Source organism: Corvus hawaiiensis, chromosome 26 (genome assembly GCF_020740725.1).
Source record: "Corvus hawaiiensis isolate bCorHaw1 chromosome 26, bCorHaw1.pri.cur, whole genome shotgun sequence".
Classification (NCBI taxonomy): Eukaryota; Metazoa; Chordata; class Aves; order Passeriformes; family Corvidae; genus Corvus; species Corvus hawaiiensis.
This window is the reverse complement of record NC_063238.1, coordinates 33,395,010-33,405,655: the sequence shown is the minus strand read 5'-3', so window position 1 is coordinate 33,405,655 and position 10,646 is coordinate 33,395,010.

Sequence of the window (10,646 nt, the reverse complement as noted above, 5' to 3'; positions counted from 1 at the left end):
AATCCTTTAAGTGGAATGCTAGCACCTCCACCCTTTTAAGTGCACTCAGGGATAGAGGGAGAGGCATCCTCAAACAGGGATGAGGGTCTGCCTTGATCAATGAGTCACCCTGTATACTTCCTTGGAGTGCCCTCACTGTCTGTCTTAGAGCCTAATAAAAGAAGTACAGTTCAGCCAAAAAGCATTTTGAAAGCCTCTTACACACTGAGTATTAAAGTAATGACTCTGCTTTGCCCCACCTTTCCCTAATCCTTATTTCTGCTTCTCTGCCTTACAGGGGTGAGCCCTAGTGAACAGTGTAGTGGACTGCTTTATTTTTGACAAAACCTGAGCTGTTCTTTTGATCAAAAATGTAGAAATTGGAAAGAGCTGTTTTCCAAAAGGCTCTATAAATAACTCGTGTGGGTTCAAAGGCCTTCCCTAAGCTGGAAGGAAACCAGTTCACTCTTCACCGTTCTTGATGCATAGTATACTGCACTTTTTAGTTGAAAACAAACGTCTTTTTAATATGTTTTCCTTAGATAATTTCAGTCCTGGTCAGAACAGATCTTGAATGCAGATAGCAGCACCCACAGGTTTATAGCTGAGGTGCCAGGTCCATCTCAGAGCACCCAAAGGTGCTGCTGTTTTCATGCAATGGCTGGAAGTGGGTGGTGGGAGAGGAAAAACACCCACTTCCAGCTTCAGGGGATAAATAAACAAACCACCCCATGGGATTTGTGTTCATAGACAGAGAAATGCAGTCAGTGAAGGAAATGCGAGTTCCTCCTCGTCACTGCACACCAGGAATTTTGACTTATTTTAGCAGGGCTTTTAAGCATTGGGTTAAGATAATTCTTACCAATATTTATTTTTATACTTGAAGTACATATGATGTCTCTGTGGGTAATCTTTGATGTGAAAGGTGTGTGTAACTAACTGTCAGCCAAGAAGCTGCCGTGCTCCCTGTCTGTGCCCTGTGCCAAGCTGGGGTGGGCTACAGTTTTGCTTTTTCTTGCTTTGCCTCCCCAGGCAAAACTCTCACTTTTGTGAGAGGTTTAGCTCATGTTCCAAGCCAGAAATCTCTTTCTCTCCTTCCTCCCACTCCAGTGTGGCAGCCCAGCTGGTGGGAAGTGTCAGAGGAGGCTGCACACCCACCAGAGGGCAATTGCCTGGCTTAACCTGGGGCCAGCCTCCAGCCCAACCATGATCCAGCCTAAGCTGATGAGAGCCCCTCTGGGTCTGGTCACAACTGCAAGCACTCCAGTGCTGTGCTTGGCTGGGACCCAATGCTCTGTGGCCTTGCCTTCCCAGCACAAGGTGCCTCTTGGTACCATGACCATCACTTTTTCCCTTGGGCTTTGGGGCACCGTCCTCAGCTGGGCCTGGGGCCCTTGGACATTTTGTCCATGGGTCTCCCGTCAGAAGCTGAACATGGTTTTTAACATTGGTTCTCTTTTAAATTACTTTCTCCCAATCTTTTTATAGCTCTCTGACTGAAGGGGAATTTATTCTTTCTTTTTTTAATATAGCTGGAGGTGTAAATCCAGACAAATATAACTCCTGAGGGGGAATCAACCTGTCCGTGCCACAACTCAGCAGGGCCTGTATTGCTGCTGGTGTATATAAAGCAACCGGGAGCCTTTTTAAACCTCTGAAACTGAAGTAATTTTTTTTGTTACTTACAGCTAATTAGATGTTCTCATTTAAAAGTGCTGTCTCCTGGTGGTAGGTAGAAACCTACAATCTTGCTCTTACCACGCACTTTTATATTTAAAGCCTCTATGTTTAACCCAATGGTGGGATTCAGGGTTAATGCTCGTTAGATCTGTGTCTAGACAGTTGTGAAAAACAGGAAATGAATTGCATTATAGTACGAAAGGAGAATTTAACCTTTTATCTCCTCACTAACACATGTAACTGAGGAAAATATGTTACAGGAGAGTATTTTGGAAAGTTTAAGGAAGTAGAAAAATGAGGAGGGGGGGGGGAAAAAAAAAAGCTATGTTTCCACAAGGCCTCGTGGGAATTATTACACAGAAAATAATGCGCCAGGCTCTGCCCTCAGCTACACCCAGGCAGTAATTTGTTTCCTCTGGTCCCTGTGGAAAAATTGCATTTTATTATTCCCCGCTTATGCTGAACATTCAGCAGAAGGAAAAGCCAAGCTAGCCCGTTTTACACACATGCACGAGCACGTGTGGCAGCTGCAGGAGAGCAGCCACCACACAACACCCATCCTGCAGCACCATGAGCCAGTCAGAGAGGTCTGTAATACCCCTGGGCATTGCATCCCTTCTCCTCAGGCTACCTAAGGCCTCAAGGTATTTTTGAAACATTTACAAAGTTATTTTTCGGTTTTTTGGATTACAGCCTGAAAAAATGCAAAATTCCTTTGCTTGGCTCTTCAGGAAAGTAAGAGCCCAAAGACTCATTGGCCCCACGGAGCAGCACAGGGGTACTGCTGTGGCTGAGGATGTACAGGGGAAGGCTCCAGCTTCAGGAGACTGTTGTAATGAACCTAGAGCATGAATCAAGCCTGAACCAGTGTGGACAGCCGGCCTGCTCAGAAAGAGCTGTAAAGCGGAGGCCTGGGTGCTCTTTACCCACTTATCCCCCCCTTCCCTGCAAAATGGCTGCTGTTTTGACAAAACACAGCACGATCAAAAGCGCTGCTGCAAGCATAGTCCGTACCGCTTCTGAGCGCCCTCCTCAGCCCCCTGATGTGCCCCCAGTGCTGCATTTCCACCGTTTCTTGACCCTCCCTGGACCCCAGAAGGCTGCAGAAGCATCCAGCAAGTGCCTGCTCCACAGCAAAACCCCTGTCCTTCCCCGCGTGGCCGCATCGCCCTCTGCCCTCTGCCCATGCCCGCTTCTCCCCGCGGGTGCTGTGTGTGACCAGCCGGGTGCTGCCGCAAGGACCCTTTTTATCTTGTGCACAACTTGCCTCCCTCGTCTGCATCTCTTTGCTGGAGCCAAATGTTTACGCTCGCCACACATGCCCTCAGCTGGCCAGAAACACTAATATCCCCGTGGCAGAGCAACAAAGCCTTCCGAAGGATCCTCCGTGCCGCTCAGCCCGGGCTCTGCCGTTCCTGCCCCCCTGGGATCCCCGCTGCCTTTGGTGGCTGCTGGGAGCTTGGAGGAGAAGGATTAGTCCTCTCGAGACTATTTATTTGTTTAGTTTTATCATTATTTCTTTTAATTTTGAAGGCACATGAGCATGCAGTGTACAAATCACTGGAATAATACTGTCGGTAATTTTATGGCGTCTTTAGCATCGTCCAAAATGAAAAAAACCCAACCCAACCAACAAACAACTCTCCCTGCAATGGAGCAATCTAAATAAAGTTCTTTAAGCAATACAATATTTCCCTGTATAGCTGTCAATGTTTCCACTGCCAGTTTGTCCTCATAAAGGAACCAAACTTTGGCACAGATTATATCAGAAAAAATAACATCTTCAAGTGTTTCCAAGGGGGTATAGGATAAGGGGGATTATGGAAGTTAAAATCACTAGAAGAGCTGTAAAATGTTGGCCTAATGGTCTCAGAAAGGAAAGAGCCTCGATTTATCCAGATTTACTTGCCCATGCTTGTGCCAGGGAGGGAGGGAGTGGAGCAGGAGCCCTTGCAGCATTTGCACCTGACCAGGTAGCAGCAGCCAAGATGTGGATCCTCCTCAAGAAGAGCCAGCTGCTAATGGGAGGGGTGAGGAAACAATTCAGTGTTGCCCATTGCTAATGCCAAAGTGAGCTTGGGAGCCAACACCCGCTGGAAAATGTGCCTCTGTGGAAGGAGCTGTCTGTATCTCTGTGTCCGCACGCATGGGGAGGCCCATGGGCACGTGCGTGTGGACGGACGCACACACAGTTAAAGCTTCCTTTCTGCAGTGTAAGGAAAGTTAATAACTTTCTTGTCAGCAGCAGCTTTGCTTGAAGGAGAGATTTTAGAACATGGCTCATCCTGGGGTGGGATGGGGGGAGTTTCTGCATTAATCCCTAATCTCTTTTCTGGCTTTTTTTGTTAATATCTTCTGCTTGATGTCAGTGTAGCCTGCTTGATAGTCTACTGCCACCAGAAATGGTGTTTGATTTACAGAAGAGGTGGAAAGCTAAACAGAAAAGGATACAGATATTCCCGGGATCCTCATCTTGGTCTCTCTCCTGGCCATACCTGTCACCCCTGAGGTCTCCTGGCACCGCAGACTGGTGGAGGAACCCCAGAGCTCCTCTTGCTGGCCAGGATGGGTTGCTGTTGTACCCTCTCAGGTATCTAGAAAGCCACATTTACCTCCAGCCCATACTCAGGTTACCAGATGAACTGCATCCGCTGAGATCTTGCATCCCACTTAATATTTAATCATCCTTTGCCCTCATTTTCCTAAGTGAGCAGTGAAACCCTAGCTAGCCTGTGTGCCCCAGCAGCATGGTGTTTTATTACAGAAAGCTCAAAACAAAGCTTCCATTTGCTAATCCAGCCATGCCATATGGCCGTAGCACTGGAGCTCCATGGATCACTCTCCCAATGGCATTAAGCAGCAGCGAGGAGCAGTTCAAACAGTATTTGGGAGCAGGCTCTTCTGCACTATGCAGGCCAGGCAGAAGAGCTTACTGTGAGACACAGCAATGACAGCTCAGAGGAGACCAAGTGTTGGTGAAGATGGTGACACCTCTTTTGGACCCCACAAGTGTACTTCTGTCATGTGTCAGGCTTCAGATATCCTCAGCACTGGGCAATCTCCACATGTGTTTTTTGGATTCCACATGCTAAGCCAGAGCATTTGCTTATTGAATGACCACAAATAATCCCCATTTGAGGATGTCTGTAAGCCCAGCAAGCATCCTTGCCAGGTTGGATGGGGCTCTGAGCAACCTGGTCTAGTGGAAGGTGTCCCTCCCACAGCAGAGGGGTTGAAACTAGATGATTAAGGTCCCTTCCAACCCAAACCATTCTGATTATTTGACCTTGAGTGGGGTGGTAATGTCCTGCAACTTCCACTGTCTGCATTGCCCCTGCAGGCAGCCAGCAGCGGGGACCTCATGGTCCCTGGCAAGGGCTGGGGACCTGCAGCAGTGTGGCCAGGGCCAGGCTGAGCTGTTCCACAGCCATGGATGTCCATGGCAGCTCAAAGCAGTGGGGCCACACAGAACATTGGCAGAAAGGTTTCATCAGGCTCTGCGCCTTGGAAAGGGTGGCCCTGCTCACACAGCCCTTGGCACCAACTCAGGGAGGCTGGGGCTTGGCCTCTGTGCATGGATCTGACCTCCATGTACCATGTGAGTGTGGAAAGGCTAGCAAGCAGGAGAAGCTGGGAATGTGCATGGATCTTCTTTGCTGGCAACAAAGTCATTTGGTCTTTCAGATCTCAAAAGCACCCAACCTGGGGTGTTTTATTTAAAAATTATCAAATAAGTTAAGTGAGAATGACAATTAAGTAAACAATTTACCCTGTAAAGGATCTCTGTCAAATATGGCAGGCAGGGCACTGCAAATCTTCCCCGAGTGCCTTCTTCCCAGCCTCCTGCTGGGAACAAGGCAGGGGGAGCACCCTGCTGGTGACGCCAGCAAGGAGAAAAGCTGGACCCCAAGCGCTGGTTATTTTGCATCTCAGGACTCAGCGTATTGAGCTCTGTTTACTTTATGGGAACTCCATGGACAATGCATTTGAAAACAACTCCTGGCCAGACACATACCTTAGCATATTAAAAGGTATTTTTAGTACCTCTGGCAAAGCAGATCGAACTCTGCTTTTAGCTGTACTAAGACAACTCCATGGACTTTGCTGGCAACGCTGCAGATTCCTACCGAGGTAGCAACTGGTAGAGGTTACTTAACTAAATAGTTGCATTTCCTTCATGCAAGACAAAAACACAAGTGTAAATAAATACTGGTGGGATTCCTGACTTATAGTAGGCTGTATTTTCTTCCTAAGAGAGTGACTCTGCCCAATAAAAGTTTCAATTGCCAAGAAACAGCATCACGTAGCAAGGAAAAATTACTCTAAATGTCGCCTCCTCAATTTGTGATGACTTTGTTTTTGTACTGGTATAAATATAACTGTGACCATTTCATACAGCAAAGTGCTCTGTGATGAGTACAGTATAAATAGTGGAACTGATTATGCTTGCTATAAACAAGGACTGGCAACCCTTGCTTCACCCCAGCAGTTAGGAACAGTGGAAGTGGTGGGAGCTTTACAGCTAAATGGTTAAAAGCCACAGAAGAACATTTTCTCGGGATAGCTCCAAGCATGGAGCTGGTGTGCTGCCATTTCAGCAGCCAAGCTGAGATGGGGGGAAGCACGCCACCACAATTGCATACTAAAAAGAAGGGAAGGCTGAGATAACTACCATCTTCTTACTGTGTAGGCTGTTTGAAAAAAAATAACATATAATGATTCCTGCCTTATTGCAGTGTTTGGGTTCCAGATATAGCCTTGCATGGGAAGGCTGGTATGATGCTGAACCAAGCCAAATGAGCATTTCCTGCTTTTAAATAATATCATGTCAGGAATCCAGCTCATTGGAAACACCCTGCTCATCTTCCAGAGCAGGAAGCAGACATTCGTCATGAGTATCAGGTGAATAATGTCACTTCAGTAGGACTTTGTGAGTGACAGTTCACAGCTCAAGTCCTTAATACTTATTTTTATGACTATAAAATGAAGCTTGGTACATCTCATGCCTAGGAAGCAGTTTAGCTCACTCAGAAACTCAGGGACTTGCCAGAGGCCTTAGATAACTAAGTAAGATTTGTTTTAACTGCCCTCAGTATCCAAGGTATTTCCTACTGTAAGTATAAGGAAACACTGAGGATACTTAAACAACCATATTTGTTTATCTTAAGTCAAGCTGAAGAGATTTTCCAGAACCACTACTGCAGCTGCATTTAGCTTGCTGAAAGGCTGCATTTGTATAGAGTGCTTCTCTTCGGACTTCACGATCACAAACGAACAGAGCTGAGCTCCACAGGGAAGTGCGCACAAACCTGGGCAGATGTCTCCAGACACTCACTCCTCAGTGCGCTTCATTAACCTCAACTGAGCCAAGTCCTGCATAAGGAGGAAGCCAGAAGGCAGAAGAAAATCACCAGCATTCTCTCCCTCAAATTTCTGAGAAGGTAATTACCTGAAGAGAGACAGACGTCCAGACAGGTATCGCCTCGAGAGGAGGTGAGATTCTCCAAGCCCGTGAATACAATGTGTCATAGGAGGGCAGCCCCACCAGACCTGGAGCCATCTGCTCTGCTGGGTGACGTGAAGTGATGCTCTGCAGGTCCTCCCCTCCAGCAGTGTGGCTCATGCCATGTGTGGGGGACAGCCACCACCTGGGTCAGGGACAGTGTCTCGGTAAAGGTTCTGCAAGACACTCAGTGCGAGGTAACCATGACTACTGCAGGGACAGGGTGGTATTTTCACACCTCATTCCTATTTTCTGGTACAGCTTTCTCAAGTCATTCAGTCTACAACCCTTGTTTCCTGAAAAGGTAGGGGGAAAAACCATGAAAAATGAGAAAATTTGGACCAAACTCATTCTAACAAGAAAACCCAACCAACCAGAGATGGCCATTTTACAGTAGAAGCAATGGCGCTTCAGAGCACACACAAGGCTCTGAATGGACAATGAGGGTATGAGGAGAGGAGGCCACACATGTCAAAATGTCCTGAGCAAGGCTCTCATCCTGAAATTTCATTCATACAAATGCATCCCATTGCCCCTTTGCTTCCTGAATAGCCCAGATCAGATTGCAGCATCCCCAGCTATCTAAGTATAAATTGATAGCAAACCAATTGGTCTGACATCCTAAGGTGCCACACCCCCATTTTGGTGGGGACTGTGAGTGCTGACCAGATTCCCCAAACTAGCAGGTGGTGTGATGATGCTGCCATATGGTCCCTGCTGTGCAGGAAGGGCTTGCACTGACATTACAGGCTCAGGCAGTCCAGGGCAATACCTCAGCCTTCAGCTACAGCCTTGCAAGATACAAATCGCCTCTGCAATGCTGTCAGAATGAGTAATTTTTAACTGTAACAGCTACTGGCAGGGTTGAGTGTGCAGGGGGACCACCTCTGTCCATGTCCCAACCTGCACATCCACTGAATGCTGACTGCTCTCTCTGCTGGCCAACCGAGAAATGGGATTTTCTCAAGACAGACCTGGTCACATACAAATTTGCAAAAATACACTGACCAAGCAAATGCATGCCAGAAAAAAAAGTGTCTTTTTTTCTAAAGCCACAAATAGGTGAATAAAAGAGGTCAGTTATCAAATAAACTATATTTTTAGGTAAAAAGCAGCAGCAAAGAAGAGAAAAAGGCAGGAGAGATGTGGGTGTTCCATCTCATGCTGCAGCTTTCTGCTGCAATAGCCTGATGGAGACGGGAGGAACCACCTGTGAAATGGGATGTACGCCCCGCCCCCCCGCCATTACAAGGCTCTCACAGTCTTGCCCTATGATGTCTAGAAATAAAAGGCTTGGAGAATTTCCAGTGATCAACAGAATACAGAAGCTGGGAGACTGTGGGATTGTGAGTAACTGACCTGAGGGCAGGAGGGTTTCTCTTGGCTTTCTTCAATGCCTGACTCAAGGATCACCTAGTCCAAAAGCCGCCACTTAGGGGCTCTAAACACATAAAAACTGTAATAACTGGACAATAGAAAGACATCACTGTGGGAAAGGACAAGGTAAAGAAGGCTGAAAGGGAATGGGAAGCTAAGCTGCACTAAGAAATCATTGTACTGAAAGTGCATAAGCAGCACATCTTTGCCCTGGATACATTGGGACAGCATCTGGACACAGTAAAGATTAAAAGTCTCAAGGGCTATAGACAGCATGGAGTGAAAATGAGCACAGGCTGATCCTGTTGTGCCAGTGCACCCCAGACAATCACCCATCAATGCTTTTGTATTATTTCCTATCTCACAGTGGCGTGAGCCCGGCGCCCCTGCATCAAGGAGGGAGGTTCAGTTGGGTGGCTGCACTGGCCAGCCTGGAGCTGTACCCGAGGACCAGCAGCTGTGCTCTGCCATACAATGTGCGCCACACACGTATGTATGACTGTGGTATGAAATTGCTTCAGTCTTAGGTGTTTAAATACATCAGTAGTCACAGAGCTGACAATTAGTGATGTCTGGCAGTGAAGTTGCCTCCTTGCCATCAGCTTTACAGTGGCAGTTCTTTGCTTGTACTTCTGCAGGTACATGGCAAAGTGGCTCTCAGCAAACTTTGCTTTTCTGTCTGCAACTTAGTGTGGTGTTCAGTGGGAAAACCACACTGCTGGGGCCACCTCATGCATCAAATATGGGTTGACAGCAGAGGTTAAACACAGCAAGTTCCACAAAATAGTCAGGCCTAGGGTTACCTAGAGAAAGGACCAAAGAGGGGAGGGAATTCACTTAGTCCCTCTGATGGGACACCAGGACTAATCAGCATCAGAAAATAGCTGGTTTCTGATAATTACAGTGAATTGAGTAGCTTATCTTTGTGTTTGGGGCCCTAAATGAGCACTTGATGTATTCCTGAATTCTGTCCCTCTGATAGCATGCCTCCTGAAAGGTGATGAAATGCCCCCAGACTTGATGAGCTAGAGAGACAGCACCACAGTATCACCATCCTCAGCACCAAATGAAATCATTCTCTGGCTTCTACTGATCCCTCTGAAATGACAACTTTTTACAAGAGCTGCAAAACATTGTTAATTATAGAAAAGCTATAATCACACACACACAGCCCGCTACATGTAAAATTAAGCACCTGTTCAGAATGATTAGAGAGAAAAAGGACTAACTCTTCACATTGATTTTTTTTAAACTTGCATATTCTGACTAATGGTTGCGGCTGTTCTCCTTCTTAACAGCCTTGATGCTGAAACTAGATTAAACCAGGCAGATTCTTGTGTCTTGACCCCCACTAAAGGGAGTGTGTCACAGATTTCAGGCACCGGAAACCAGCTGAGGTTAAATCAAATGACATACTCAAGTAGGGAGGGATGAGAACCTCATGTTCTGTAACAACTTAAAGGGCCTGTTGAGCAATGCACAGGAACTCTGTGTCTATGAGATTCAGCCACTTGAAGGATAAGAAGTGCTTAACACAACCCGTTCATCTAAAACCTGGATCTTTACATTCTCACTTCTGCTGTGTCTATCCCAGTGCGTTGGCAGCTACCGGAGCTGAGCAGGCAAACTGCTGCTGCTGCTCTACATTGTCACAGCCAGCCCTAACAGCACTCAAAGCCAGTAAGTAACAACATCTTCATTCCCTCAGAGCATGCCTGCTACATCAGCATCAAGCAGAAAGAGCTGCAATTTCATCCAAACATGGATACATCAGACCTTTTACACAGGAGTATCTGGTTAAATCCAGCTGTTTCCTCTCAAGAGGGTTCTGTGCATCAGTTTATCAGGAATCCTGAATTTCATCTCAGTTTCCTCTGGTGAAGCTGGTTCAGAGTGACAAAAATTGCAGATCAACTGTCCCACTCCAGAGAGGAGTGCCCCAACAACCAGCCTCCTAACTATAGTCCCTGCTGGCACTCAAGGAATATGTGTAGTTGCAGACTATCTGCACAGGCAACCAACTGTGCTGCATCTGGCAACAGAAAGTTTAGGTTCCTATATTCAGCAGCCCTTATGACACAGAAAGAGATGTCTGGGTGAAGTGAAT